The sequence below is a fragment of the Dermacentor variabilis genome, chromosome 4 (genome assembly GCF_050947875.1).
Source record: "Dermacentor variabilis isolate Ectoservices chromosome 4, ASM5094787v1, whole genome shotgun sequence".
Lineage (NCBI taxonomy): Eukaryota > Metazoa > Arthropoda > Arachnida > Ixodida > Ixodidae > Dermacentor > Dermacentor variabilis.
In genome coordinates this window covers 88,811,978-88,835,574 of record NC_134571.1, presented here as the reverse complement: position 1 = coordinate 88,835,574, position 23,597 = coordinate 88,811,978, and the positions used below count along the sequence as shown (strand labels likewise).

Here is a 23,597-nt window from a genome sequence, read left to right as displayed (position 1 = left end):
TATATATATATATATATATATATATATATATATATATATATATATATATATATATATATATATATATATATATATATATATATATATATATATATATATATATATAATAAACACGTGTACAAAATAACATTTCTAAACTGTTTATATTTGCAAGGCGCCAAATAAAAGACAGACGAACGAAGCCCACACGGGACAACCACGTAGGCACAACGAGGGTAAGCCTACGTGGTTGTCCCCTGTCGTCTTTCTCGGTCAATTCTTTTATTTGGCGCCTTCGTTGTTATCAAGTATAACAACCTCAACCACCCGTAGGTCCTCAGAAATTGTTTATGGATGTTTACTCAGATGCATTATAGTTTCAGTATGTGAATCAATATAGGAAGAAAGAAATACCACCTTTATCCGCACTGCACTATCTACGATATCACTAGAAATCTTATTTGCCTACACGCCTGTATAAAGGTACCTGATTATTTGCAGGAACATAGCCCTATCTCAAGGTTGTCTGACTCAAGCGCACTATAGTGACAGGCAAATCTCGAGCTTCGAGATCACCAATTCAGCCTATGACGTTTAATCCACACAGGAAGTACTTGAGGAATTATTTTGTGCACCTCTTATTCCCAATTTTGTCTTCAGTGAAACCATCTATTTGCATAAGACATACCTGGCAACGTTTCTAGAAAGGTCATCTAGCACTCGAGATTCATTATCTATATTGTGAATCTCCCCTCCTAATTGGTAGCTTTATACAACTTTAATTGGAGAAAGCTGACCTTGTTGGCACCATGCCTTTTTCTCATTACCTGCAGTTCTCGGAGGGGCTTTGAGCCTGTTTGCCCTGTACCTGGTGCGAAGAGCCGGCTTCAGAGAAAACGGAATAGCGCCTGGTTCAGCGGCAGCTTGGATCCACGCAAGCATCGGAAACCCAGGGCCCCACTCGATCTTTGCGCGTTGCCAACGACTTGGGGCTACGGGTGTATCAATACGAGACGTATTGGGGATAAGCAACATCCTCTATAGTGTAATAATGACAATTTTGCATTAGGCCAACCTTTTTGAGTAAATAAATTGGCGTGGGCAAATAAACGGACCATGACTCACTTTGGAGACAGAATAAGTGAAGAAAGGGGGCAGACATTGTCGTCCTATGTCACCTCCCGGCGGGGAGTTATTATCAACAAATCTAAATACTTCAATTACTTACCCCCTCCCCATTAAAATACTGGACTATTGGGAGTGAACGCGGCAGGTGGCAGAATGTGATTAGCCAGTTTTTAATAAAGCTCCTCAACTCACTTGTTTATGACCCGTTTCCAACTGAGCATTCTTCGTCGTGCATTTTCTGCAGACAGAACCTTTGATGGCGCACATGTTTTTCTTTGACATAGTTGCACCGAGGAAAGTGATACCATTGCCTTCCAAAATGCATCAGGCGTGTCCGTTGACGCCTTTTTATCTCAAGTTTTCATATTCCTCAATTTTAATGAGTATTGTTACGCCCAATGACAAGGCATTTCTTTTGGTTCCTGTGCCTCGCAAATTGCTTTTTATCTACTATAAATCGTGCTTTGCACCAGCATCTTATTGGGGCGGAGGTAATGATATATTGGGGACAATGATAATGGGTAATGATATATGACATCTTATTGGGGCGGAGGTAATATATATATATATAAATATATATATATATATATATCTTCGTGGACCATTACCACCGGCAACGAAAAAATATCACTATGCTATTTTACTTTCTTTCCATCACTCCACATATTTCATTCATTATTTTTTCTGCTTCATGATGATGACAAGATGTACTTATTGAGGGATGGGTCGAAGGCCTATAACGGGGAATAGGAAGTGGAGGGGGGAGGCGCATTCAGAGCAGTCCTAGGAGCTGCGCGTTCTTGGCGAAAGTCAAGAGCGAGTCCAGAATGGCCCTGTCGGAATGCGTCGAGCCAGTTGCCGGTCTAATCCACAGCTCGTTGGACGGCACTCGCACCGCCCTCAGGTGGTGGTCCCGCTCCTGAGCGTATCACTGGCACTCCCAAAAGAGATGGGCTGCCAATGGCCGCGTGGCCATGTCACAGTCAGGGCAACTGTGTGGCACGTAGGGTGCTTCTTGTTCCGCGGAGGCTGCGCAAGGGCCAGGTTCCTGCGATGGAAGGGAGTTCGGAGACGGAGGTTGTCATAGCGTGGCTGGTACAGCCGCCACCGCTCCTGCACAACCGGTGTGCGGACGAAGCAAGAACAGGGCCATGTGCAGCAGGTACCTGTCCCGACCTGGAAAGACCCGCGGAAAGTGGGTCTGGGTCTGAGGGCACACACGCGCGGAGTTCACTCTTGCGTCGGTTGGCTTTCTGTTTCATAAAAATAGAAAAATGAAATATTTCCCTCTCCCTCCGCTCCCCCTCCTCCAACCAATGCACTATATCTTGTCCTCAAATTTAGACTCAGTTTGCCATATATTTCCAATTTCCACTTATTTATTATTTTCTTCATTTCTTTACCGGACGTTCCCTTATTTTGCTTATTCATTTCCGTTACATTTGGACCTTCTTGCTCTCGTAATACGCACTGATCTCGTCAATTAGAGGGAATCAGTGACAACAACACTAAATTTTAAGCTTACTACGATATGCGATCAGGAGCATTTTTCCTGCGATCATCATCATCATTAAAAAGAGAAGATCAGGAGCCTCGTGGGCGCGTGCCCTCGCGAGCGAAAGAAAATTCGACGGTTTGCAGGCTACGCACCGGTCACCGTGCACCGCTATCCTCTGGCCCCCTTCCGTCAACGTAAGTCCAATGCCACTTATTTCCCACTCTCTTGTTTGTAGTAGATATTCAGCTCTTGTTTAAGTAGCGCCATCTGCTCTCACACGCAGCCGGCGTCAGCCGCCGTGTTCTTCCTAACTTCCTGAAGCGGCGCGCCCGCGTAGATAGCACCCGACCGTCAACGGCCGCTGATTCACCGCATGGGTCAAATATAAGTTTCAGTCAGGGTGCCAGACAGTCAAATACGAACCCAAAAGCGGCTTAGTACTGCGCTGGTGAGGGCGAACGCGAAATTTGTCGCCACAATTGTGACCCGTACTTGCTGGCCCTCTTCGATTTTGGGAGTTTCGGCAGCCCGCTGGCACCCAGACGGCAGCCAGCTAGTTCCGGTCTTGATAGGAAGTCACGTGGGCTGGGATCCCAAGACCACCCGAAGCTGCCTGAAGTTGGCAAAATCGAGCGCCGTGACAGCTCGCCAAATGTAAACATGTTCCCAGCATGGCAGGGCCCGGCGAGGCAGGCGTGCACTCGGCGTAGTCAGCTCATTGATGCGTTGCCAGCTTGAAAATGCAGATTTGCATTTAGGGATACGATCACTTTCGCGAGATTTCGCGCGAATCGGCACAGGATGCGCACTGGGCCAACCTCTCCTGGCACAGCGCAACGCACGGCCTCCGAAGCGTGCGATGCCAACACGCGAAATCGCGCGTAAGCGATTGCATCCCCGAAAGCGATCGCTCGAGAATTCCTGCTCGCAGCGATCCCGTCGCCCACCACCGACATTGATGAGTTGGCGTCATGTCATCACTTGACAAGACATGAAAGAGCAGTATATCGGGTAGTACGTCTTCGTATGCATGAAATTTTGTGCCCACCTGCTTGGGCTTCGATTTCAGAACGTTTCTTTCGGCTGATGGTGCTTCTCATTTTGACCCTATGGAGCTGGGCGTGGGCTGCCGCATGAACATCCACGCCGCCTCTGTGGCCAGTGAAACGTTTCGCACGAAAAACAGTATTGGTCGCGATCATAAAAGCAATAAGCTAATGTGCATGTGCCTAATGTACTACGTATTCCTATTAATCAACCAGTGCATTCTTAACATCAACGGCCTGCAGTTCGAAAACTTCGATTTCGAGCTGCAGCCCGTGCAAGCATACAGCGGAGAGACGGAGCGAACACGGGCTATCTGCAGCGTCTTCGCTAACTGCAGAAAAAGGAAATATCGCCGCATACATAAGCGAGATATGTGAAAAGGAAGACCACCAGAGAAATATGAACCGGAACTATACCGCAGTGTGTGAATGAGCGTCTAGAACTCGCGCGGAACACGATGCAGATTCAGAGCGCGGCGCAGTTACCTTCGCCGCGAAGAAGCCTTCGTGGGACACTCACTCATACACACACAAAAGCTTCAAACAGGGCCCGTATTCTGAAACATTCGCCTGCCGCGAATCTACCGCCGTGGCCACGCCTCCGCCAACGGTGCGCGCTGATTGGCGATGTTAGAACAACAGGAAAATAAACAGCGCCATGTAGTAGTAACGGCCTACGTCATTTTAACGTCATGGTGTCGATGGGTGCTCTCGACATATATTGAATAAATGAACACGTCTTTCGGCGTCTCTTGGCATTCGGTTGGTGTGGGAGTGTAGTAGAAATAAGATAGGTGGTAGTTTAGAGTAGCCTTTTCGGTGGCGTCTTACACGCGTTGTTCCGCGGCGATATTTCTTGATTCACATAAAATAATATATTTCACACTTTCTTATTCAATGTATTTTACCTAAAGAGGCCGTAACCAAACGTAGTCAGTGCGCAGCATAGTTTCCTACAAGAATTACTAGAGGGAACTCTGGCGCTAGTGTCTACGGGAGCTGCAATGGAAGCGGTTGTCCCAGCATGGGAATTATGGGAAGTACATGGATTTGCCTAAACTTCGTCCTTTTGGCTTAAAACGCGGCTTTGTGACTTTGTAAACTCGTCATTTGCAGCAGTGTATTGCGTAATAAATAATTAAATAAACATCATTAAAATTGCCCGACGGCAGGATTCGAACAAAGGGACTGTAGCACAGAAGACTGATATTAAAACCATTAAGCCACGGACGCACGTATCGACAAGCGAATGAAACGCCCTTATGAATTTATCACATGCATGCCAGTGCCTTGAGACGCTTGGCGCGTTTCGATTTGGCCACCTGGACAAGCTCAATCGTTGCAATTAATAGAAATTGTACGCGTTACCGGCGTCTTCTGCACTTCGAAGAATATAGATTGCGCTGATATATACGACAATAAGATTTATACAGCGTAATATACAAAGCCACAAGAACGTCTGAATCCACAAGCACGAAGATCAGACAAATCCATGTACTTCCCATCATTCCCATGGTAGGACAACGACTGCAGCGCCAGAGTTCCCTCTAGTAATTTTTGTAGGAAACTATGGTGCGCAGAACCCGTACTGCGGCCACTACACTCGAAAACAACACAGCCGAGCCGCTCTGCACTCGCCGGGTGCGATCTCTCATGTGATCTGAAGCGTTCGAGAGCGCGCGTTGGTAGTGCACGCTGACGTCATGGGTAAGCAGTCGCTTGGCTTATAGAATGTGACTTTCGCGGAAGGCGAACGTTTCAGAGTACGACCCCAGTTCACCACCGCTCGTATCGCACTCCTCGCCACGCGGAACGCTGCGATAGACCCTAAGAAAATGACGCTAGAATGCTAGAAGCATAGTTTCTCACTATAACACCTAGAGGGTAATCTGGCGCCACCGTCTATGGGAGTTTCTTAAGGGGGCACCGTGCCGTCATGGGAATGACGGTATATGTGTCTGCGAGGCTCGTGTTGGCTGGTGTTGTAAGAGGCTTCGTCTAAAACGGAATATGGCTACGCAAATAACGCGTTCTCAAATAAAATCTTCATAAAATGTTTCCATTCGCGCATATTACATCTTTACTCACCCACGATGCATGACCAAGCGAAGAAAAGCAAGAACAGACGACAAACTGTTTCAAAGCGAGCGCGAACCTTGTCGTCTGTTCTCCAACTTTAGCGGCCCGCTGATACTTTTTACGTAACATGTAGTCGTACACACAATAACAAGTTCTCATAGTTAAGCAAAACATGTTTTCGCGTAATAATAAAGCTAAAACAGCTTTTCACGTGCTGTTCTAGTAGAAAAATTGGAGGACGCTTAAGCTTCGCCTTCAAGAGTGGAACGCGACAGCGTTCCCGTCGACCCGCCAAGGGGTGTAAGACAATGGGCTACGGCGCAGCGACTACGCGCCCTGCATCGGACGCGGTGAGCGTCGAGCAACGCAGCGTTCGGCGCGACAACGAAATGTGCGCCTGAGCAAGCGACGCACGCCTGAGCCTTAGAAACAGCTCGTTTCTAAGGCAACACCGCGTTCACTAGAGGCGCTTTTGTACCGCTTTGAAGCATCGAACTTGTGGCTCAGTGGTAACGTCTCCGTCTCACACTCCGGAGACCCTGGATCGATTCCCAACCAGCCCATCTTGGAAGTTGCTTTTTATTTATGAAGTGCCTGCCGTGATTTATCGCTCACGGCCAACGCCGCGGACGCCGACGCCGACACCGACACCGACGCCGACGACACCGGCTTTTCTGCGACACGAGCTCCTTAACGCTATCGCGTTAAAATGAATCATTGTGACAGACGGAACGGTACTTGCCAAGCGCGTCTTCAAGGTGTCCTGTCTCTACGAGAACGATGCCAATCCGAATCCACAATATACCGGCATTCCCATGCATACCACAGCGCAGCAGCGCCAGATTTCCCTCTAGGTAATGTAGTAAGAAACTCTATGGCTAGAAGTAAGGAAATCCGACTCAACCGACGCCGGTCGCGTTGTATTGCGGCTGCGAGAAGCGTCTAGCCGCGTTTCTGTGGTCGCGCCGACCGCAGAGAATTCTTCGCGCAAAGAAAAAGGTTAACGTCCACAGAAGAAAGGCTAACTGCGTCCAAGTAACTGTCCCCGCAGTAAGTTGCACGACTGCGGGGAGAAACGGCATTAGGAATATCATGGCTGCTAGATATGAGCGCCGCCCAATGAGGTTCATTAGCGGCGCTTCATGGCTTGTCGATACTTAAGGCATGGTCACGGTAAGCACAGAAACTGTACGGGATCACATATGGCGGCAGTATGGATGAAGGCTTGCGTAGGTTTCGTTCTAGTGTGGCGCATCGAATCCCTAATGAAGAGCAGGGACTCTCAACGAAAACATTAACTGCTTTTAATGTCATAGACTGCTGGCAAGTACCACTGAAGCGTCAGTTTTACGGAGAAGAACGCATTTACTAAAGAATACGGCCAGAAATCGGAACAGAGTTGGTGCCGCGATTGTGAAATCACAACTGGGTCCGAACTAAATAAGAACGGCAGATTTGGTGAATTGCTGGTTTTCCATGCCATTTAAAAAACAGCACTACCGACACACACAAGAAAACTAGCTCGGGACACATACGGCATGTGTTTCAATCTCTTTTCTGTGTTTTTTTCTACGACCGAGGGGATTACGTCTCTTTATCACGAGAGCTTTCAAATTTCTTCCCTATTTTTCATGAGGTCAGCCAGACAGTGGACATAGATGAAGCTTGGATTCTTTTTAGAGATAAATTAAAGGCTTTAATTGAACAATACATACCTTCCAAACTTTTGACAACTAGACGCCGGAAAGATAAACCGTGGGTAGATAAGAAAATTCGCTCGCTTATTAACAAAAAACGCCGCCTGTATGCTTCGTATTTGAAGACTCACAATCAATCGGTCTTCCATGAAATGCGTCATGTGAACTACAATATTAAGCAAGAAATAAAGGTGAATAAACAAAGTTATATTTCATCGCTTGACGCAAAGTTAAGGGATAATCCTAAAGAATTTTGGAAATTTGTTAAAATAAATGGTAAAGTGGACACAACTGTCCCCATTTTATCAGTCGGCGAGAAAACAGTGCTTGATGATTATGAGAAGGCTTGCTGTCTGAATTCCTATTTTAAAAGTGTTTTTTCTGAGACATACACTGGTGAACCGCCTGAAATACAAGAAATAGTCTATGAGAATATGCCTATGGTCACTGTCACATATAACGGTGTTCTGAAACTTATTTCCAATCTGAACAACAAATCAGCTGGCGGTCCCGATGGTATTCCGTCGCAGGTATTGAAATCCTGCTCTCAAGAAATTGCGCATTTTTTAGTCGCTCTGTTTAATAAATCATTAAATACCATTTCATTACCTGCAGAGTGGAAGGTAGCCCACGTCGTTCCCATACATAAAAACGGTCCCAAAAATGTACTAGAAAACTACAGGCCTATTTCTCTAACATGTGTATGTTGCAAAACAATAGAACACATCATATACAGTGCTGTGATGAAACACCTTCAAAGCAATAATTTTTTTTCGGATTTTCAACATGGATTTAGGCCTGGCTTGTCATGTACGACTCAACTGGTAGAGTTCGCTCACGATCTCTTTTACTCTTTTGACCTTGGATTTCAGGTAGACTGTATATTTTTAGATTTCCGGAAAGCTTTTGACACAGTTTCTCATGCATTGCTTTTACATAAATTATCTTGTCTCGGTATACACCCTGCAATAGTACATTGGATTGGAAATTACCTGTCTGGACGAACACAGCATGTTTTAATAAACGGAACCAAATCAACACCTGTCACCGTAACCTCTGGCGTGCCCCAAGGGGTCTGTTTTGGGGCCTTTGTTATTTTTAGTCTTTATAAATGACATTGTGCACAATCTAGAATGCAAAGTGAGGTTATATGCTGATGATTGTGCCATATACAAGAATGTAGAAACTGTTTGTGATGTTAGTAGTTTGCAGAATGACCTAAACAAAATTCATGCTTGGTGCATTAAGTGGGGCATGTCTTTGAACAATGCTAAATGCCAACTTGTGTCATTCACCCGTAAACGCTTTCCTGTGAGATCAGTGTACAAATTGGACGGACTACTTCTTGAAAAGGTCGAACACTACAAATACCTCGGGGTCTATTTTTCAGAAAATTTAACATGGAACAGACATATTGAATACTTAACCTTAAAATCATCTCGTATACTAAACCTTGTTAGACGTAATTTTTATAACGCCCCCCAGAAAGTAAAAGAACAGCTTTACATAACAAATGTTCGTCCGGTACTCGAATACGCTTGCCAGGTATGGGACCCTCAAAGCTCTAAACTTATAGAAAAGCTCGAACGCGTCCAAAACCGCGCTGCAAGATTTGTTTCTGGTAATTATAATTTCCGTAGCAGTATTACATTGCTTAAAGAGGACCTTGGTTGGAAATCACTAGCACACCGCCGATTAACTGCAAAATTAGAACTTTTTTTCCGAATCTACTTTGATCTCACAGGAATAAACAAGAACTTGTACATTTTCCCTCCCCACTTCATCTCTAAACGATGTGATCACGAGCTGAAAGTCCTTGAAATGCGCTGTCGTACTGATGTCTATCGTAATTCATTTTTCCCGCATGTTTCCGCACACTGGAATAGGCTTCCCAGGAGCATTGGTGAATGTAAAACGTGTTCAGAGTTTCTGTCTTTATTGTCACGCAGTCTGTCGTAGTATATTATCCCGTTTTCTTTATGTCATTTGGCTGGCATTGCACTTCATGCGATAGTGTACCCTTTCCATTTCTGTCTTGCAAATTTGCACCGCATTTCGCAAGACCGTTTTGCCGTCGAGATGACTCATCTATGTTACGTATTTTGTTACTCTTACCACCTGTGCTCTGCTGTATCAAGTTTTTGCCACATGTTCACTTTTCTTCAATTTGTCCCCCCCTGCAATAATGCCCTTGTGGCGCTGCAGGTACTTGTATAAAAAAAAATAAAGAACTACCGACACACACAAGAAAACTAGCTCGGCACACATACGGCATGTGTTTCAATCTCTTTTCTGTGTCAGTAGCACTGTTTTTTTTAATAATGTGGGCCCGAACGTTGGTATATGTTTAATTTATAACTGCTAAATTCCGTAGGGCGTCACAGAAACGCTGCCGGCGGGCGTTCCAGAACGACAGGCCTCACGGCCGCAGGCACGAAGCGCCTAAGTGAGGCCAAAAGACGTTTTTTGGCGCAAATTAAAACACACACAAGAAGAAGACACTGTCGTGTCGTCAGCACGTCCCAAGTTCCGTGACGTCACTCTCACCGCTTCGTACCACTGTTGTGATGTCGGCTATCCGTGCGGCCAACGAAGTTTCCCTCGATGGTGCCGTGCCAGGTGCCGGGAGAATAGGCTCCGTGCGACGTTCAATAGAATGAAGAAAAAGGAATATATTCAAAAAATTACATGGCTGAGATTTACAAAACAGCTCCAACTATCGGAGTACACTATGGTAGTGTGTTCGCATGCCCTAATGTCACACTGTTTCCGAGCGTCGTCCTCCTCTTCTCGACCGCCGTTTGGATCCGCTCTTTATGCCCTGCGTCGTCATTGTTCACGGTTTCCACCAATCCGGCGTCAGGAGACAGATGGCGTCAGGAGACCAATTCCGGCGTCGGGGAACCGATGGCGTCTGGGGACCGGTTGCCCTTTTCTTCCGAAGGGAGCCCAGTCAGAAACGCGCGCACATCACTGGGTACAAACAGAGAAAGGGGGGGGGGGGGTGCACGCACGCTTACTCTGACCCCCGGCGTGGTCGTGCTAATTTGTGCTGCTGACAGGTGTGAAGGGTCGTAGCATGAAGCGTGACAACTGTATCTCTTCGGGGTGGCGTCTCCCGCTCTGAAGGACCGCCGGGCACGGCAGCTCCTCCGCCGTCAGTTGGTGCATCGGGAGATCGAGTTGTTCGATGCAGCTCGCCCGGCTTGCTGCCTGCATTGTTCGAAGCCATGGGTCGCTGCTTCAAAGAACGACGATCTCTGGCCCAAGACCTCTTGCTAGGTGGATGCAGTCCACTCCTCTTGGAGTGGACTGCATAACTGCAAGAGGGCCAGGCTCCAAGGAGCAACCGTTGTCACTCACGCACATTGCCTAAAGCGTCACGTGCAGCCCCACCGCTAGACTTTACAAATGAAAAAACAAATCTCACGATTCCCTACCGAAAAGAAAACGCAGAAACAGAAAGTTCAAGTTTATTTGGACAACTACCCTGAAACTTCCAATTATGCGTGCTATCACAAAGACACAAACGGGTTTACGTAATCAAGCTAAGTAATCATGAATTAGAGCACCTTAAGTCAGTAAGGCGAAGGGAGAACTGGCGTTGATTATTTCATGTCAATAACACTTAACGCCAGATAGCTATATGATCATTTCATAATTGTGAAATCAACTAAGGAGATAACCATCTGAAAACCTTGTCACGCTCCTAAATTCGCTCAGAAGGCGTCACTTATTCCGCTTTTCTTTCAGCGCACTTCTGAATCATGCTAATACGACGCAGCCTGATTAGAAATCACGAAATCCGACCAGTAATAACAACACCTTAACAAAATTTTGCAGATTATGCAAAGCAAGTCTCAAACTTGCATTGAGGTTCTTTATCTTCAGCCTTCCTTTCCTTGTAAGAAACTAAAACACTGACGCTTTCCCTTCTCCAGCGTTCGGCTGTCACGTGTTCACGGAAGCAATCTAACTAACTAAAAATAATGTGCTATACCACGAGCAGAAGAGACCAACGATGCCTTCTGTCTAACAAAAGATACTCAAACTAAACATTGCAACATATTGTGGCGTCCCCGGCTGTGATGGACTGCCGGGCACAGCAACACATAGAAGACAAAACGGGCGGCATTTTCAACCCATTTAATTTGGGCGGTGACTTGGAATATATATATATACATATACACGCATGCGCAGGCTGTTCACAAACCTACGCTATCAAGCGGTCAAACAATCTCGCTTCCGATTTGTACAGCAAGATAGACGTATTGCTAATGCAACTTGAGCATATATTTTTTTTATATAATAAGCTTGCATTAGCTCACGTGGTGCTTGATTTCTGATTCTGCCAAAATAAAAAATTGGGTTTTAGGTGCCAAGAGCACTTTCTGATTATCAGGCACACCGTAGGGAGGACATCGGAAATTTTGACCACCTGAGGTTCTTTAACGGGCACCTAAATCTAAGTACACGGTTGTTTTCGCCCCTACCGCTACGCGGCCGCTGTGGCCGGGATTCGAGCCCGCGACGTCGTGCTCAGCAGCCCAACACAATAGCCACTGAGCTGCCACGACGGGTATGATTCTTGCAAGAATATGCATCTCGGAAAAGCGTGGTTTGCGCATGCAGGCTTCGCAGTGTACTGGCAATTGTGCCACGCCATCTTTCATGAGTTTTAGTTCGTGTTCCCTAGCTCGTTCATTTACGCAGCGTCCTGGCGGCTGGCTTTTTCGTCACTCAAAATGAGGCCGTAAACACGGGATGAATTGCCAGCCTCGCTATTTCCTCAATCTCGCCGGCACATTCCCTTCCAGTGACAGTCTGACTGTGTGCGTGTGTGTAATTTTGTGAGAAAAGTGAACAAATAATTGCAGTTCCATAACTGACTCCTCGGCGAGGTCACCTCAACAGCACTGCACGAGGAAGGAGAGTGGGGAGCAAAACGAGGGAGAGAGAGAGAGTGCTTAGCGAGCGGGGTTGACGGAAGAAGGTTGCAAGGAATACTGAAAAAAAAAAAAAAAATATATATATATATATATATATATATATATATATATATATATATATATATATATATATATATATACAATTTCTTTGTACGCTTGATGATGGAACTGTGGACACTGGGAAAGAGTAGGCACTGCAGGGTGTTAGATGACAGGCCGGATCGGCGGTAGCAGTCGTCCAGAACAACTCTCTTGGTCCCGAAGACAGGGCAATTAAACCAAAGGTGCTCTAGTGTCTCCACACCGTCGCAGTAGCCACACACGGGGCTGCCATTTCCCGTGAGCCTCTGTGTGCGCGCAGGTGTTGTGTAACAGCCGATGCGCAAGCGGAGAAAAAAACTTTGAGAACTCCGTAGCGCGTCTGCCCATATCCGAGTTCGGCAGGCAATGGAGTCTGCAGACCAGCCGCTTGCCCTGTGGAGAGTGCTGCAGGCGCTCAATGTGGTGAAGCGCCTGCTTTCGTGCAAGGAGGTATGGCGGCCAGGTAGCGGACACTCTTGCGCCACGGGAGAGGGCAACAACGCAGTCAGCGGTGGCACTTCGTGACATGCTCGCGTGGCTCGTGGGTGTACCAACAGTGCCTCAGTTTTGTTCGCCGACAGCTGGAGGCCGATGCTTCCCAAGTGCTCGTCCACAGCGTTGATCGCAGTCTGGAGAGACGCGCACACTTCGTAGCCGGCATCCGTAGGGCCACACGCTAACAGGGCGATGTCGTCAGCGTAGATGGCCTCCCGTACTTCGTGCGACGTCGCCTTTGGAATCTAGTCGGGAAGCCGAGCGAGGGTAAAATTAAACAAAAAGTGGCTCAAAACACTGCCCTGCGGAGCACCAGCAAACGCACTGCTCGGTTGGCTGAGTGCACCACCGACCCGAACACGAAGAGTGCGATCACTCAAAAAGGCTCTGACGTAGTCGAGCAGCCGATCGGTGATAAAGCTCGTGGAGCGCACTGACGATCGTAGTATGTGCTAATCCATCGAAGGTGCCCTTTGCATGAAGCAAGATGAGATAGCCGGCCTAGAGACGGCTTGCCTCGAGCTTCGTGACAACCTCTGCAAGTGCGTCAGCCATCGTATGCTGCCGGCGGTTTGAGCGATATTGCTGATAGCCAGATTCTTAACGTTTTTACTGTTGGAAGGCGAAGGGTTTTTGCCAGGTACGCTTTTTGGCTACTGAAAGAGAGGTTAAGGGCAAACTGGAGGAACTCTTTAGGTCAGCGTCGTCCATGCGTGTTCAGGGGTTGCAGGTGCATCTGAACATGAAGAATTTCTAATATCTTTGTTGAAGTACCTGGATGACTCGGCCAATATCCGTGCTGGTGGAATGATGGCCGAGGCTCTTTTCATTCTTGACACAGTGCTCCGTATTCTTGCTATCTCATCCAAATATTTCTGCATCCGCTTCTTAGTTCGTGGTGCAAAAGCCTTGCGAATTCAGCTCCGGCGCCTTCCTGTCGGTGTAAATTAAAATTAAATTGTTGGGCTTAACGTGCCAAAACCACTTTCTGATTGTGAGAACAGACGTATTGCAGGACTCCGCAATTTTCGACCAACTGGGGTTCTTTAACGTGCACCTAAATCTAACCACACGGGTGTTTTCGCATTTCGCCCCCATCGAAATGTGGCCACCGTCGCCGGGATTCAATCCCGCGATCTAGTGCTCTGAAGCCCAACACCATGGCCACTGAGCAACCACGGCAGCTGGCCTGCAGGTGTAGATGGCAGCTCATGTGATGAGGACCAAGATTTACTTGGCGCCGACTCTGTTGGGCCAGAACAGAACACATAAGGCGCAACACAGGCAAGAAGGTCACAATTAGCCGCACACTAGCTGTGAACACACTTTGAGTGACGACTGGCGGAGTCGTGCTTACTTGATCTTGAAGCTGGGTAAACTGACTGGGTTGAGACGTGCTTCGGACAGGCTTTGTTTGGGCTGAACAGTAACACATGAGGCGCAAGAACACAGGCAAGGAGGTCAGTCATTAGCCGTACACCAGCTCTGAGCAGTATAAACCCCGAGATCCAAGTCAGTGTTTGTGTGTGTCTCACTTGTCCTGTTTGCTTTGGCTCTTAATATTGTCGAAAGAAACTGGTACTTTGGTACTTTAAGGGAAATAAAGGGTCTGTCCACATCATTCAGACTACTACTCATCATACACAGAGTCATGAAAACAACCTCTTGTTCTCTCAAACAAATAAATAAGGTTGCTTTATTCTTGTGGCCTTTAGTGTTGTACATTGTGCTACATGTCATGCTAATCTTCTGCACATCTGCACAAGTGTAGCATGACATGTATATGAAAGAATTGTGGTAGTTGCAAAGGCCATTGGTTGATTGAATTAGTCATTTGGGAGGGAAGCATTTGGGAGTGAGGATCAACGGCGAATATCTCAGCAACCTTCGTATTGCAGATGACATTATCCTGGTCATCAACACAAGGGATGGGTTACAGTAAATGATTGAGGACCTTAACACAGAGAGTGTAAGAGTGGCGTTGAAGATTACCACGCAGAAGACAAAGATAATGAACAATAGCCGGGCAAGGGAACAAGAATTCAGGATCGCCAGTCAGCCTCTAGAGTCTCTGAAAGAGTACGTTTATTTAGGTTGGTTACTCACAGGGGACACTGATCATGAGAAGGAAACTTAGAGAAGAATGAAAATAAGATGGATTGCATACGGCAGACATTGCCAGCTCCTGACTGGAAGATTAACATTTTCACTGAAAAGAAAGGTGTACAGTCAATGCTTTCTACCAGTGCTAACATACAGGGGCAGAAACTTGGAGACTTACAAAGACGCACAGAAACAAGTTCAGGGCTGAGCAAAGAGCGAAGGGACGATAAATGTTAGGCGTAACGTCAAGAGACAGGAAGAGAGTGGTGTGAGTCAGAGAACAAACGGGGATAGCCGGTATTCTAATAGGCGTTAAGAGAAAAAAACGGAGCTGGGCGGGTCACGTAATGCGTTAGTTAGATAACCGGTGGACGATTAGGGTTACAGCGTAGGTGCCAAGAGAAGGGAAGCACGGTCGAGGACGGCAGAATATCTCAGCAACCTTCGTTTCTGCTCTGCTACTTGCAGTTTGTGCGTCTTTCACGAGCCAGCAAATCCAGCGCAGCACTACGCGATAACGAAACTACTGAAACGCGAAAGCCTGGGTGGCCCTGAGTTGAGCGAAAACGAAACCTTTCTACCACCCGCGTCGTTGTCAAGGGTAATTTCAATGAGCTTTCTTTTTTTCTAAAATCAAATAGAACTGAACAAGCAGCCCTTTACAAGTAGCAATGAGTGGTTGAGTACTAGTGACAGAATTTAACTGAGGAGTGCTTTCCTCATCAAGCAACTACTTGAATATCCCGGGGGGTCTCTAATGATGTCCTGCATTTACCTAAACGTATCGATTATGCAGGCTCTGTTCGCGATAATATTGACGCCTTAGAGATTCTCGAGCACTTCTCTATCACCTGATTTACTAGATTTGCATTAATCTATCACTTTACTTGATGAAACTGCCTAATGTCATCGCGAAATTCAAGCTTGCAGCCAAACGTGCGAAAGAATATTATTTTAGTGTTACGTTACCGAGCTTTCTTACTAATAATCCCGGAAGATTCTGGAGGCACTTTCGCACCAATGATAGAGAAGCGTGCCACTTACGCCCAGAGGAAGAAACTGCGAAAGCCATCGCATATAACATTTTCTTTGAATCAGTATTTACTACAGACAATAACATTATGCCCCCATTCTAACCAGACAGAGTGTAAGCATTGACAAATTAGACATTACGGACGTTGGCATACCTAATCTTCTGCTTAATATTTACCCTAAAAAAGGCAGTGGTGCTGGCAACATACCTTACGGCTTTTTGAAAAGGTATGCGGAATAGTCCAGTAGATACCTCGACATTATTTTTCGTAAATCACTCACGACTTCACAACTACCGAACGAGTGGAAAATTGCAAAGATAATACATATACATAAATCAGGTGACACAACAGAAATTTCAAATTTTAGACCCATTTCATTAACTAGTACATCCTGTAAGCTTTTAGAGCACATAATCTTAAATCACATAACCGTTTTTCTGGAGAGCATTGACTTCTTGTCTCTCTACCAACATTACTTTCGCAGTGGTTTATCACCAGTAGCCCAACTAACAGAACTAGTCCACGATCTTCCATTCACTGTCAATAACCGCGGCCAGACTGACAGAATTCTACTTGATCTATCTAAGGCATTTGATTGTGTATGCCATAACAATTTAATCACTAAAGTGAAAAGTGTTATTGGGAAAGGGCTCCTTTCAATCTGGATAAAAGAATTTCTAGCCAATCGATCACAATTTGTATTCTATGAAAAAATGCTATCTAACACTGTAACAGTGTCGCCGTTACTTCCGAAGTTCACCAATGCTAAGTTCTTGGGCCATTACTCTTCCTAATCTGTGTTAATGATATCACAGCTAACATTGGTTGTAATATAAAACCGTTCGCCAACGATTGCGTTATTTAAAGCGATATCACTAATTATAGCAGCCACGTCACATTTAGTACATCCCTCAACACTCTAGCTATTTGGTGCTCTAATTGGCAGGTGTCAATTAACGTAAAAAAGTCTGTGGCCATGACCATAACAAGGAAATCATGACCATCTAACTTTACATATAAGATTAACGGCACACCACTAACTAATGTTGAACAACATAAATACCTGGGAGTTGCATTACCCTTAGACCTCAGGTGCGATAAACATATTTCGAATATCACCGCAGGAGCATTACGCAAATCATTCTTCCTCAAAGGAAGCCTTGCGCTCTATACGACATCAACGAAGCTACTGGCCTACACAACGTTCGTTAGCCCAGTTCTAGAATATGCAAACACAGTCTGGTTTCCTCATACAACGACTAACATAACAAAATTAGAGGCAGTACAAAGAAAGGCTATAAGGTTCATTCACAACAAATATAAGTGCGCTGACTCACCGACTAATCTTCTAACGCAGTCTGGATTGCAAACGCTATCTACCAGAGCAAAACACGCTCGCCTGAAGTTCTTGTTGCAGCTTCTAAAAAATAACGATAACATAGATGAGTCCAGGTACATTTCATTTTATGACGCTCTAAAAACACGTCAAAACATGTGTACACTTTAACAGAATACATATGCAACAACGACACGTTTAAGTATTCATTCTTCGCCCTTACAGTTGCTGAATGGAACCGACTTGATCCTGCTATAACCACCATTGAATCATTGTCCAAATTTACCTCACAAGTGGAAGCTGTAGTGCGTAAATAAAATCATTTATCATGGCATCATCGTCACAAATTTTGCATTGTGTTTCTTTCGATGTCCCATTTTTCTTTTCCTTTTTTTGTTGGTTGCCGTTATGTGGACGTATGGTACGCTCTGTTCCGAAAATAAATTTTCAATACTGTACTACTTCTAGTCCTAAGATGATTGTTGTAACTACCATTTTCCTGCTAATTGCTTGCCTAGATTTTTCTTTCAATTTCTTCTCACTCTCATAGTGTATATGCGTTAAGCTCATCTCGTCACACAACTTCAATACTTCTTGACATGCTAAGTATCTTTCAGTATGCTCATATTTCATGTATAACTGGTTAATTACAGGTACTTCTCTACTATTATCATGTAAATTAAGTGTCATTTGAAAACTGCGTTCTTGTTCCTATACTCAGCTTCCTTCTAATATTGCCATCCTTGGGCAAATGTTTTATTTTTATTTTCCTATTTTTAATTAGCTGTTCTGCCCTAATGCGTACTGGTATACATGTATACTGCATCGCCCAACTGCCACGCTCTCAAATGAGAGTAGCAGTATTGTAAATAAATAAAAAATAAAAATATTTGCCTTTATTCTCCCTTTAAATGAATTCAAACTTGGGCTTCAAGTTAATTCCTTTTTTTATTTATTCAGAATACCCCGAAAGGCCCTCTCGCAGGAGGGTATTACATAGGGGGGTTAAGATGCATTTCTGAATACGAGGGTTTATCTGGTCACCCGCGCTTGCCAACGGTGACGGGAATTCTCCTAAATATTCTTCCCCGGTGAGACATGCTACTGCGGCGAGTTTCCTGTAGGTCTCGTACCACACTTCATTGGGAAGCGACGTCCTCCAACGCCACTGCCGGCGCTCTTAATCACGCGAACGTGGTGAGGGTTGTGCAGCATCTGGTTGCTGCCAGCGTTGTCGGGATTTGGAGGTCAATCCCACTGTTTGTAACCAGTTGTCAAAATTGGAGTCGGGCATGAATTAGATGGTAGCTGGCCCATGCTGTGGTCCAACTTATCCACGCTGAGGACGTTGTTGAAGGGAAGGACTGCTTCTCATCGAGAACGAGGAATATGCGTTTATTTACAGTATCTACATAAGGAAATTGTAGTACATCAGTCTAGCATGACTGCGAGAGAAAAGTACGCTCAGCAGCCGCACAACAGCGGTTTTTAAACACTCGGTCCTCCCTCGATCCCTAGGTGAGAGAACCGTTCGACCAATCATCGCAGACGAGCCGCCTTTAAGCGGCAGGGCACACACACTTCCGCACCGGTTTCACGGATCCCACCGAGGTCAGACGGTCTTCGCAGAACTCGGGGCTTACGTCAGGAACGGTACGTGGGACGGGGCCTCCGAATACGTTCCCTCGGGAACTCCCTTGCTCACGGCAGACCGGGTCGGCGGTGGCGTGTTCTGTCACAAAGCCTGGTTCGTCGAACTCATCTGGCAATCCCGCGACGGAGAGTCGAGGATGCGGCGTATTGTGCTCCGCACACAGTAGACTTAGTGACGCCATTTGGCTAGAGGGTGGTGGTGGCTTTCCAGGAAAAGTCGACGCCGCTCTTGCACCTGGCTGGCAAAACTCGCACCTCAGCAGGCCATTGGAATATGAACCTGGCAGCGTTTAACGCTAGAACGTTATCTAGTGAGGCGAGTCTAGCAGCGCTATTGGAGGAATTAGAGGGCATTAAATGGGATATAATAGGGCTCAGTGAAGTTAGGAGGCCAAAAGAAGCATATACAGTGCTAAAAAGCGGGCGCGTCCTGTACCGGGGCTTAGCAGAGAGAACTAGGAGTCGGATTCCTTATTAATAAGAATATAGCTGGTAACATACAGGTATTCTGTAGCATTAACGAGAGGGTGGCAGGTCTTGTTGTGAAACTTAATAAGAGGTACAAAATGAAGGTTGTACAGGTCTACGCCCCTACATCCAGTCATGATGACCAGGAAGTCGAAAGCTTCTATATAGACGTGGAATCGGCGATAGGTAGAATGAAAAATAAGTACTCCTTACTAATGGGCGACTTCAATGTCAAGGTAGGGAAGAAGCAGGCTGGAGACAAGGCAGTGGGGGAATATGGCATAGGCACTAGGCAAAGCAGGGGAGAGTTATTAGTAGACTTTGCGGAACACAATAATATGCGGATAATGAATACCTTCTTCCGCAAGTGGGACAGCCGAAAGTGGACGTGGAGGAGCCCGAACGGCGAGACTAGAAATGAAATAGACTTCATATTCTGCACTAACCCTCGCATCATACAAGATGTGGACGTGCTTGGCAAGGTGCGCTGCAGTGGCCACAGGATGGTAAGAACTCGAATAAGCCAAGGCCTGAGGAGGGAACGGAAGAAACTGGTACATAAGAAGCCGATCAATGAGTTAGCGGTAAGAGGGAAAATAAAGGAATTCCAGATCAAGCTACAGAACAGGCATTCCGCTTTAACTCAGGAAGGGGACCTTAGTGTTGAAGCAATGAACGACAATGTTATGGGCATCATCAAGGAGTGTGCATTGGAATTCGGTGGTAACTACGTTAGGCAGGATACGAGTAAACTATCGCAGGAGACGAAAGATCTGATCAAGAAACGCCAATGTATGAAAGCCTCTAACCCTACAGCTAGAATAGAACTGGCAGAACTTTCGAAGTTAATCAACAAGCGTAAGACAGCTGACATAAGGAAGTATAATATGGATAGAATCGAACATGCTCTCAGGAACGGAGGAAGCCTAAAAACAGCCAAGAAGAAACTAAGAATTGGCAAGAATCAGATGTATGCGTTAACAGACAAAGCCGGCAATATCATTACTAATATGGATGAGATAGTTCAAGTGGATGAGGTGTTCTATAGAGATTTATAGAGCACCAGTGGCACCCACGACGATAATGGAAGAGAAAATAGTCTAGAGGTATTCGAAATCCCACAGGTAACGCCGGAAGAAGTAAAGAAAGCCTTGGGAGATATGCATAGGGGGAAGGCAGCTGGGCAGGATCAGGTAACAGCAGATTTGTTGAAGGATGGTGGGCAGATTGTTCTAGAGAAACTGGCCACCCTGTATACGCAATGCCTCATGCCCTCGATCGTACCGTAATCTTGGAAGAACGCTAACATAATCCTAATCCATAAGTAAGGGGACGCCAAGGACTTGAAAAATTATAGACCGATCAGCTTACTGTCCGTAGCCTACAAACTATTTACAAAGGTAATCGCAAATAGAATCAGGAACACCTTAGACTTCTGTCAAGCAAAGGAGCAAGCCTGATTCCGTAAAGGCTACTCAACCATAGACTATATTCACACTATCAATCAAGTGATAGAGAAATTGGCGGAATATAACCAACCCTTATATATACCTTTCATTGATTACGAGAAAGCGTTTGATTCTGTCGAAACCTCAGCAGTCATGGAGGCATTGCGGAATCAGGGTGTAGACGAGCCGTATGTAAAAATAATGAAAGATATCTATAGCGGCTCCACAGCCATCGTAGTCCTCTATAAAGAAAGCAACAAAATCCCAATAAAGAAAGGCGTCAGGCAGGGAGATACGATCTCTCCAATGCTATTCACACCCTGTTTACAGGAGGTATTCAGAGACCTGGATTGGGAAGAATTGGGGGTAAAAGTTAATGCAGAATACCTTAGTAACTTGAGATTCGCTGATGATATTGCCTTGCTTAGTAACTCAGGAGACCAATTGCAATGCATGCTCACTGACCTGGAGTGGCAAAGCAGAAGAGTGGGTCTAAAAATTAATCTGCAGAATAAAAGTAATGTTTAACAGTCTCGGAAGAGAACAGCAATTTACAATAGGTAGCGAGGCACTGGAAGTGGCAAGGTAATACCTCTACTTAGGGCAGGTAGTGACGGCGAGTCCGGATCATGAGATGGAAAAAGAATGGGCTGGGGTGCGTTTGGCAGGCTTTCTCACACCATGAAGAGCAGGTTGCCATTATCCCTCAAGAGAAAAGTGTATAATAGCTGTTTCTTACCAGTACTCACCTACGGGGCAGAAACCTGGAGGCTTACGGAAAGGGTTCTACTCAAATTGAGGACGACGCAACGAGCTATGGAAAGAAGAATGATACGTGTAACGTTAAGGAATAAGAAAAGAGCAGATTGGGTGAGGGAACAAACGCGAGTTAATGACATCTTAGTTGAAATCAAGAAAAAGAAATGGGCATGGGCAGGACATGTAATGAGGAGGGAAGATAACCGATGGTCATTAAGGGTTGCGGAATGGATTCCAAGGGAAGGGAAGCGTAGCAGGGGGCGGCAGAAAGTTAGGTGGCGGATGAGATTAAGAAGTTTGCAGGGACGGCATGGCCACAATTAGTACATGTCCGGGGTTGTAGGAGAAGTAAGGGAGAGGCCTTTGCCCTGCAGTGGTCGTAACCAGGCTGATGATGATGATGATGATGATGATGACCAATTTGAATGGAATTTGTTGTTTACGACCAAGACCGTCTGAGTTTTGGAAGGGTCAACATTTTTTGTTTATTCTGGCACATTTTGCGAAAGTTATACGAATGTAATCCTTGAAATAGCAATGCACCATCTCTATTGGCGTATGTTGTTAGGAATGGCCTGCCGAGGTGGCAACATGCAAGTTTTCGCAGCCAGCTGCAGCTGCGAGCGTGGCGAGCTTCACCGAAGATACCATGGAAGCCTTCAACACCCGCCGCGGTGACTCGTTTTGTAGGAACCAGTAACGACAGCGCTAATCAACCATGAACTTACCTCAGAGAACTGCGTGCTACGGCGGCGTCAATCCACCGGGCGCCTCGTTCGGAGATGCCTTGCGGTGTCTTTTCACGGGCCTTTGAACACGCCAGACAATTTGCAGCGGCGGAGGTCACTGTGCGAGGTCAGCTCTGGAAGTAAGAGGCGCCGGCTGGGCCCCGGCGTGACCACCTGGCTACGGGGACGCGAGACAATGGACACCGCGTCCACTGCGTTGACATTTGACACTGCGAATCGGCAGTGATAGTGCGTACGTGTGAGTGTAAACTGTTCCGCAGAGAGGCGGCTTGTTTACAATGTCTAGACGAACGTTTTGCCTCTCCTAGGGATCTAGGGACACGAAGTCTTTATAAGCGGCCGTTGTCGGCTGCTAAAGAGTGCTCGATTGCTCGTGTTCGTGCTCGTCTGTGCTCGTCAATGTACTCTTGAACTTTGTGATCGTTTGCTGTGTGCTTCGTCTTGCGGGTTCCATTTGGGAGTCACGCTAGAGTGTGTAAATGTATCACTTGTTTGAAATGTAAATACTGTAAATACACCCTGTACGTCTAGTTCCTCTCAAGTTGATCTCTACGGCCTTCGACGCTTACAAATGTTGGCAGCGGCGAGATCGTCCGACAGCTTCTACAACTGGCAACAACGGTAGGATCGTCCGACAAGTCTTACAATGTATTCAAAGTTTGTCGTATGTATTGAATACGGCACTAAAGTTTTTCTTCTGTCACTGAATTTGCTCATACCTTGGGTTGCATTCTTTACAATGGTATCCATCGCAATTTTCAGAATAGTAGCCAACAAACAAATATCATGAAACAGAACACTGACAACGCATGTCTATTATGGTAAATCTCCTCAGATTGAAGTATTAAATATGCGACACAATAACAGAAGATTGGCCACGCAAGAGGCCGCGTTTCTACCAGAAAGCTCGCCTTCGTGCATACCGTTCGCCGCCAACGTTTCCCTGTAAACAATCCGGTTACATAAGCTGCAGTTACCGGGAAGCGGGAGAAGCGGTCGGGGATGTTTGAATGCTATGTGCGTCCACTCTTAAAGGCAAAGCTTAAGCGCCCTCAAATTCTTTATGTTTGGCGTAAGGCTCGAATTACATCCGCA

The 23,597-nt window shown here is 46.0% G+C and overlaps 1 protein-coding gene across 1 annotated transcript in view; it reads left to right on the top strand.

The window, feature by feature from the left end:
- The window catches only part of LOC142578269 (uncharacterized), a 291,756-nt gene that overhangs the window by 31,935 nt on the left and 236,224 nt on the right, over positions 1-23,597 (top strand). The window lies entirely within an intron of this gene.